This window comes from Mastomys coucha, unplaced genomic scaffold (genome assembly GCF_008632895.1).
Source record: "Mastomys coucha isolate ucsf_1 unplaced genomic scaffold, UCSF_Mcou_1 pScaffold22, whole genome shotgun sequence".
Taxonomy (NCBI): domain Eukaryota; kingdom Metazoa; phylum Chordata; class Mammalia; order Rodentia; family Muridae; genus Mastomys; species Mastomys coucha.
This window is the reverse complement of record NW_022196905.1, coordinates 230,866,498-230,874,895: the sequence shown is the minus strand read 5'-3', so window position 1 is coordinate 230,874,895 and position 8,398 is coordinate 230,866,498. Positions and strand designations below refer to the sequence as shown.

Genomic DNA, 8,398 nt, shown 5'->3' with positions numbered 1-8,398 from the left:
GTATGTTCTCCTTGTTTCTCTTCCAGCACATCTGAGGCCCTGATACTTGCTGCACATGAGGACCCAGACCCAGCTCAGCCACTTTGCCCTTCCAGTCCTCAGACACCTTTGCTCCCAAGGGGTGGCCGGACACCCAGGGCAGCTCATAAATGGTGGCAAGTGGCTCCTTTCCTGTGCTTCCCTCTCTAAAAGCAGCGCCCAGGGGCTGAGCAGCGGCCAATTAGCTCAGAGTCTTGCCCCAAAGCAGGAACTGTGCAGAATCAAGATACCTTGGAAAAGTAAACTTATTAAGTGGAGGAGGATCTTAAAGCCTATGAAATTTACAAAAGCTTCTCTCCTGGTAACACTAATCACAGGCCACAGCCTTGATCTTTAATTCACAGGCTGAAGCAGGGAGGGGGGGTTGGTGAGTGGTGGGTGGGAAGGGAGTGCTCTCCCTTTGGACAGAGGGAGGGAGGCGGGGCTTCTTCTTCTAATAATTTACTTAAATTGAATTTTATATGGAAAGTTAATTTCCCTGAATTCTAACCAAGACATTACTGCCGAAGTAAGGAGTCACCCCAGATAACCCTGTCCTTGGGTCTGCCCACTGTGGTCTTCCTAGGCTGAGGGCTCCTGTTAGGTGGGTTGGGCGGTGGAAAGGGTCTGGGCATGGTAATCCGTGCCTGTATGTGGAGGTTGTGTGCTCTTTAGTTGAAACGCGATGTGTATCAAGTCATACAGTGGAGAAGCTTGACACCTCACAGATGAGTCATCTCAGAGTTCCCTTGAGCCCACAGGATAGAGAGAGGTTAACTGGGTCCGAAACTTGAGTTCAAGGTCTCTATGGGCTGGTTGGCTGGCACTGGGTCTCGTCTGATGCCTCAAGCTTTTCCAGTCTTGTGCAATTCCGTCAGACTGCAGTCTCTTCATGTTGAAGGACACATGGTGACTTTCACCATCTGTACTGAACACACGCTTTTAAGACATCTGTCCTCACTGGGCTTTCCCCAGGGTACTCTCCGTTGGGTAAAATCAGAGTGACTTAATCAGTAACTACCCTAAAAGCAGAAGGTCCCACTTTTTCCATGGCAGGGAGATGGACAGGCCGTGTGGACCAACAGTTAGGAATTTGAGGACTATTGTACTTCTACTTACCATGCCAGCAGAGTGGCTGGATCCAGCTGATCCTGTACTGTGTTTGGGGCTGTAGACAAGCTATTCTGGGATGCTTGGCCTGTGTTCTCACCTGGAAAAGAGGTTGGCAATCTAAATCTCACTGACCTATTAGGAAACGTAGCAACATGGGAAGAGTGCTCAAGGATGGGAGGGGGGATTCGGATGATTAAAGAGCGATGGCTGAGGTGGGACATGGTTAGAAAGATGCACATTGATCAATGGGGAACAGGTCATTTCAACCTCAGTGTGACAGTGAGTGGATGGTCACCTGGGGTCTTCACAAAGCACAGAAGGAAGGATTTCCCAGCATGACCCCTCCAGCCCAGTTCTAGATGACCACTGGTACGGGAACAAAGCCTGCAGCTCCCCTTCCAGGGCCTCTCCTTCTCTCCTGTGTGGCAGAGAGCTGGCTTCAGAGTACAGAGCAGGAATTCAGAGTCTCTGAAGAGAGGAGAGTCTTCCCAAACCTGTTCCCTTCCTCTGGGTAAGAATGAGAAGGAGGGAGAGAGGGAGGAAAGGTGCAAGGGAAGAAAGGAAAGAATGAGACAAGGTCTCACCAGGTAGCCCAGGCTAACCTCGAACTCAGGATAGTCCTGCCCATCTCCCTCCTAAGTACAGTACTGGCCACTGTGCATCAACATACCCAGATGTGTACTTTGCACTCCTCAGTTCTCTTCCTACGAATATCTTTCCTTCTAGTAGATGTGATCACTCCCACTTTCTAGATGAAGAACCTTGAGCACAAAAACATTAAGCGATGAACACGTAATGAAGTACAGTGAGTCCAAGGTGCAGACCAGGATTTCCGGACACCAATGTCATTGCCCTCTGTCTGACAGAACTCCACAAAAAAATCCAGGGACAGTGGGGTCAATAAAAATGTCATGTCATGGGGCCCCGTCTCATGATTGTGATCGGTGGCTACAGGGCATGGAGCTGTAGTGTCACAAACATCCTGGTGACTTCCTGGTAGCCGGGAACAAGGGGAACCAATACAAGCCTCAGCGCAGGGCCTCTTTACGCCAGGCGTACTGTTTGTTGTTCTCAAGAACAGGGCCTCTTCTCGGGGGCTCTCCTTCCTGCCCAGAGGACCCTGAGCTGACTCACAGAGAGGCCAGCATCTCAGTTTGCCTGGACACTGTAATCACTAAGATGCTTTATCACCTACCCAGAGTTGAGGTTGGAGCTCAGTGCTAGAGCGCTTGCCTAGCAGATGCAAGACGCTGGGTTCAATCCCCGGCACAACCAGCCCAGAACCCCTCCCCCCATCAGAGGAGCTGGTGTTGAGTTGCAGCTGAGACTGAGAACCTTCAGGCCAAGAGAATGGTTTCCACCCGGGATCGGGAAGCACTTTCCACCATTGCCGCTGCCAAGACAGGGCAGCCTGCCAGAGAACGGGGTGAGCTCTCCCACCTGGAGGTGTTCAAGCCAGAACCAGTCACATGTCACTTACTACAGCTGTTTGGGAGGCACCAACAGGCAAAAACTGATGGAGGCAGATGGTCTCTATCACCTTGCACTTGGAGAATTTGGACTGGAGGGAGTGGGTGGAATTTTGTGCGTTGAGGACAAGAAATGAAAGGACAGGTACATGAGAAGTTGAATCCAAAAGCCCATCTTCCCCTCCAAGGGCTGGGCCACCAACTGCCTGTCACTGAGTAGAGGACACCTACCACGTCCTGACTTTGAGGTCTCTCCCTAAACTGTGGGCTATGAGCACATGATTTTACAGTTAGGATGGTAGTGCTATATCACCCATTTTACAGATAGGGAAACTAAGTTACCAGGGTGGTGAAAAGTTAATCAAGGTCATTCAAGACCCAGGGATCAAATATTTCTCTCTTCTTGCTCCATGTGACTATAAAATATATGCAATCACATGAAAAAATTCTCAAATAGACGCATGCATGTGCACACAGAGAGAGACACACACACAGAGAGAGAGAGAGAAAGCCTGCAGCTGAATCCACCTAGTAGCATACCTGAGAACATGGAACATACTTCAGAGTAGAGTATGTCTCCTTGGATCTGCCTTGTTCTCTGCCATCTTCCGTCCTGTTTCCGCTGCTACTTCCTGTGTGTCCCATTGACAAGGTGCTTTTGTTGAACAGCCTCTGGAGTTCTAGTACCAGCTAGAGCCTTACAACTCTGGGAAATGCATGGTGCCAGGGCCACCAGCCACAGCCTCTCGAGAGTCTCCACCCAGCTCTGGTCCGCAGAAGGCACACGTGGAAGCTCCCAGATGCACAAAGGGTAGAAAGCCCAGTTGTTCCCACTGCAATGGAATCCACAAAGCCCACCAAGGGAAAAAGAATGGGGGTGGGGTGCAGACAAACAGACTGCAAGGCCCAGTCTATGCAGGCCGGGAGTGGGTTCTACTCCCCACTACTTCCCGAGAGCGTGCACCTCTGAGCTTCGCACAAGTGTTGGGGAGGCTGACAGGAAGCCTGGACAGGCAGCATTGCACAGAAATGGAAACTGAGGGCAAAGAGGTGGAAAGCGTCCGATTACTGGGCTGAGGGAGGTGAGAATTGAACTCTGCCCGTGAGAACGAAGAGGCACTTCAGAAGTCAGAAGTTCCACTCTTTTCTGGGGATTGGCACGCATAGCATCAGTTACACAATTTTTCTGCCAAGGAACCCTGTGCTGGCCCCAGGCCCGCTCCTGTGAGAAGCTCAAATTCCCAGGTGGGCTGCAGAACGGAGCTGTGAGCACATAGCTCAAGTTCAGCCCGATTTCCAAAGGGCTAGTCCACAAGGGGCTCTGGGCGGCTGACAGCCCCCTCCCCTTCTTCTCTTCATTCCTGCAGATAGAGTAAGAGCATCCTTTCTTGGCCTCTTTCCTAGCTATCTCTGTTGATGGCACCTTCTCATCTGATGGATTTACAAGCCCAACCATGGCCCCTGTTTTTCTGTGCCTTCCCGTGTGCTGCCCAGTGCAGATGTCTTAATATGCCAGCTGAGACTTCTTAAATCCACATTGAAACAACTGTTGGGTTTTTATACCGTTGTAAAACTCTTTGTAGGGTATTCATAGAAAATGTTTTATTAATTGCCATATGTTTATTGATTTCTCTTTCATGTCGGTTCTTTTGTTCTTTCTTTGTAGTGGCAAAAGATCGCCCGCATCATCATTTGCAAGTTATCTAAAATGTCAAAGGTGTCCTTTTGAAGTTTATTACAGATCACATGCCATAAGTCCCGGACGCTAGGTATTTACAGCGAGGGGGGAATTCCCGCACGGACTTTCAAAGCCCACAAAAGAATTGAGATCATATTGGTTTAAAACAAGACGCACACACAAAAGCCCAATTTATCATTTTTTACATTTTTCCCCATGGGGGTTTGATATTGCAAAGACATTTCCCTGAGGAGAAATGAGCAAACACATCTGCCTATTTACCCATCCTGCAATGTCGCTGCAGCCCAGTTATGGCCTCTCACCCTGTCTTTCATCCAGACCTTGCCAACCTGCAGGAGGCTCCATAGAACCGAAGGAAAGACTGGCCATGGTGCCCATGGCTCAGAGACAGTCAGTACCCCTACCCAGTTCACAGAGCCTGTACTTACTGACTGATGAAGGGAACACAGGGCACCCCTGAGTGAAACATCTGCCCCATGAGGGAGAAGACCAGGAGACCTAATTTCTACCCCTAGTACCCAGGACAGGGGAGGGTTGGGAGAGGACCAGTAAAAAGGTTTTTAAAAAATGTTAATAGTGCAATCCCACAAGTGTTAAGTGTGCTCTGATGTCTAAGTCAGCACAACATTTTCTTTTGAAAACTCAAACGTAATTTTTTTTAAAGCCTTCCCGGGAAAACCTCGCACTTTGATGTAGAGGGGTTCAAATGAGATCAGGCATGAGGAAGTATTTCCCATCCCCTGCCAGGGAAGGAGGGATTTAGCTGGCTGGCACAGGCACAGGCTCCAGCCCCTCCTTCCAGCCCAAGAGCAGCCTGATGCCTTTAGGGGCCTTAACTGGCCCATCTGTTAAATGGTACGATGACCTCCATCTGACCTTGACCTCCCTTGTGATCCAGGAAGAAGTGTTCCACATCCGAGCTTCTGCCTCCTCCAGGATGGCCAGGGCCTCTCTGGATGCCAACCTCACTGCTTGCTAGGGAACCAGGATGGGCATGGACAAGGACCACCATCAGCTGGGCCTGCCTCTGAGCCAAGGCTGGGATTCTGCCAGAAGAGTCTGAAAGACACTGCCTAGGCACAGGAGATGGAAACTGAACAAGGCAAGGTTCTGGATAAAGAAGTGTGCATATGGCCAGGAAACCATTCACAACCTCCTTCTTTCTGTCACTGTAGCCAGGCGTCTGGGATGTTTCTCTTGACCGTTCCTGATCCTGCATTGCTTGATGGGAGTGTTGTTCCCTCACCCTGACCTCTGACCCCTGACCCCCTCACCACTCACCCCTCACGCCTTCCACTCCTGGAACTATCCAGACTACCCTGTCTTCCTTAGGAGCCTCTGGGTCTTCACCAGCAGCAAGGCCATCAAAGAACATCCATGATACAAACCACTAGGAGGCCCTCACTTGAGAGCTCCTGCAAGCTCAGGGAGAGACTGCTTCCTTTAATTTGTCCCCACCCCAGGCTTAGGCTTGAAAGGGTAGTAGCCTCGTTCTTGAGCTTGGACTGATCCAATGGCCATGCCTGTATGTGCTCACCCACACCTGTATTCCCAGAAAGCTCTGGAGCTAGATCTTACACCCACCCCCCAACTGCTTTTTAACTGTGAGACTTGGGTGATTTCCTCTGCCTCCCTGACCATCGGTTTCTTAGTTCCTGTAAAAGAGGCACTGCGAGTTTCTTCCCTGTGCATGTGCTTGGAGACTCTGAAGAAGCCAATAGAGGCTGTGCCTTAGGCAGAGCCTGCTATGCAATGAGGACACATGGGCTTGCTGCTTGCTGCTCTGGGCCTTGCATCCTGTAGCCCTTCACTCTCTTCTTGCCCAAAGAAGGCCTTTCTTCCTCCACATGGGCCCTCCAGGACCCTTGTTTTACTGAATCAGCTCTCCCCACCTCTCTTCTTCCCTAGGCCCACAAAGCAGTGGGGTAAGATGATTTGGAGGTCGTCATGACAAACAGAGGAACCTCTCTCCAAGTGGACCCTGCCCACTCTACTGAGTACAAGCTCCTCCTCCCTTCCCTGAAGCCAAGCAGGCTGCAGGCTGAGAAGGAAGAGCAGGTCATGCTTACTATGTCCCTGCTCTGAACCAGGTCCTGGGCTGGTACTGACAGCCAGACACGTTCCTGGCCCTGTAAGCTCCAGGCTGAAGATGAAGGAGACTAGAAAGGGTTATGAGGCCCTGGGAGGGAAGGACCTCCCCACCACACACACACAGAAAGTAGTCTACATAGAGGTATTATGGTGGACTCTGCCAAGGTCATGGTGCTAGTAGGACTCTCCTACAAAGGCCAAGAATCCTCTGGTGGCTTTACATCTGCAAACAGAAATGTTGAGGTGTTCCACATATAGGCTGTGGGAATGGGAGCAAGTAAGCAGGCTGGGTTCTTCCTGGTCTCTGGCCAACACAAGTTCCATTTCCCTTATGTTTTATAGGAAATTATTTTCACTGTCTGGCTATCTGAGGTCATTCTAGGATGTTCGAGTCTCCAGACATCCCAAAGTCCCCAGTATCTCTGGAGCCTCTCAGCAACAGTTGAGTCGCAGGTGGCATTAACTCTACCCAGGCTCAGCTTCTGCCTGTGACTTAGGGTGACCTTCTACCTCAGGAGGGACCACTTGTCTTTTTCACTGGTCCCCTAGCTACAGAGTGGCTTAACAGAGAGACAGTAGATCCCAAGGGTTCTCCAGGATCCTCTGCAGGCAGAGGTTTGTGGGTTTGGCGTTTCTTCTCTTCATCCCTGCCTTCCCTATCATTCTACCTAGACTTGCCCTCTAGGGAGACAGTGGTATCTATTGATTCACACAAAAGGGCCAAGTTCTAGTCTAGCATGTTCTAGCTATGTGACCTCGGGCAGGATAACTAACTTACGAGTAAGGTATGCTGTGTGTCTGCGTGGGGTGCCCACTGTTACAGCTACAGAAAATGACAGGGGGAGTTCTGGAGGAGATGCTGAATACAACAGAGTGGACCCTGGAGCCTCTCACACCCCAAATACTCCTGGTTCCTCATCTGTGACATGGGCAGATGATAATTATCATCTGATAATAAACACTGAAGGCACTGAAAGCGGGGGACGGCTCCCGTTACAAGGTACCCTTCCTCCCCAGGTGCCCTGCATGTGGAGGGATAGAGAGTCCCTTAACCCTATTAAGCAAAATCTCACATAGTTGAAAATGCTCAGGGGTACCAGAGAACAATGATGTGCAACTGCCTCACACCTCACCCCCTTACAACTCCAGAGCACTAACAGTCACATGACAGCTCTAGATTTTCTCTCTTGCCCTGGATGTGTCTGGTGTGTGGTACGGAGGTTCTGAGAGGGTAAAAAGCTTTCCCAGGGCCCAGTGCTCCTCAACTCCCTCGTCTTTCTAGAGCCTGACCTGCTCTACTGTGTAGCCATCATGGGCCTTGTGCAGAGGTAAAGCGGATCCTGAGCTTCTGAGAAGGAACTTGAAGCAAGCTCTGGGGACTGTCAGAGTAGGATATGAGAAACATCACCTGGTAAAAATAAAGACCAGCCAACATTGTCTGGAAATCCCAAATGATAAATATTTAGGGCTTGGTGGGTCATGTACACTCTCTATGTCAACATTCAAGTGCTCCACTGTAGTCCCCAAAGCAGGCAAACACAGTGAATAAGTGAATGCATGGGAGCGTTTCAATAAAATTTTGTTTGAAAGGCAGGTGGCAACTAGCCCCACTGGCAGTAATCTGACCGCCCTTGATATAAGAAACCAAGTCTAAACCTAGAAGGGAAAGTGGGATCTAGTCTCAATCTACTAGCTCACTCTCTTTAGGCCTCAGTTTCCCCAACAGTAAAATAAGAACGTTGCACTAAGCCATCATCTCAAACCCAAGTTCCTATTAGAGTAGGCAGGAGCTCAAGATGTGAAGGAGCCATCTTTGGAGGGCCTTGGACAGACTGGAGCTCTCCTTACCCACCATGTGCAGCCAGGCTTCATTCCCGGTGGATGCTAGCCACATCACAGGGAAAAGTGACCCAAGGTGGCCTGGCTTTGTGGAAAACCCAGACAGGCTGAGTCCTATGGGAAGTGCTGGCACTTTTAAAGCCTTTCTTGAAATAGAACACACTTGCAA

General features: G+C 50.1%; 1 long non-coding RNA gene across 2 annotated transcripts; it reads right to left on the bottom strand.

Moving 5' to 3' along the window:
• Positions 1–464: 464 nt before the first annotated feature.
• On the bottom strand, positions 465–3,693 carry LOC116069865. Of its 2 annotated transcripts, none has more exons than XR_004110183.1 (4): positions 3,141–3,693; positions 1,802–1,892; positions 1,138–1,228; positions 465–946 (listed from the first exon to the last, which is right to left on the bottom strand). It is a non-coding gene; the product is annotated as an uncharacterized LOC116069865 (long non-coding RNA). The 2 variants fall into 2 exon arrangements; XR_004110182.1 differs by having other exon boundaries at positions 465–941.
• Between the last annotated feature and the right edge of the window lie 4,705 nt (positions 3,694–8,398).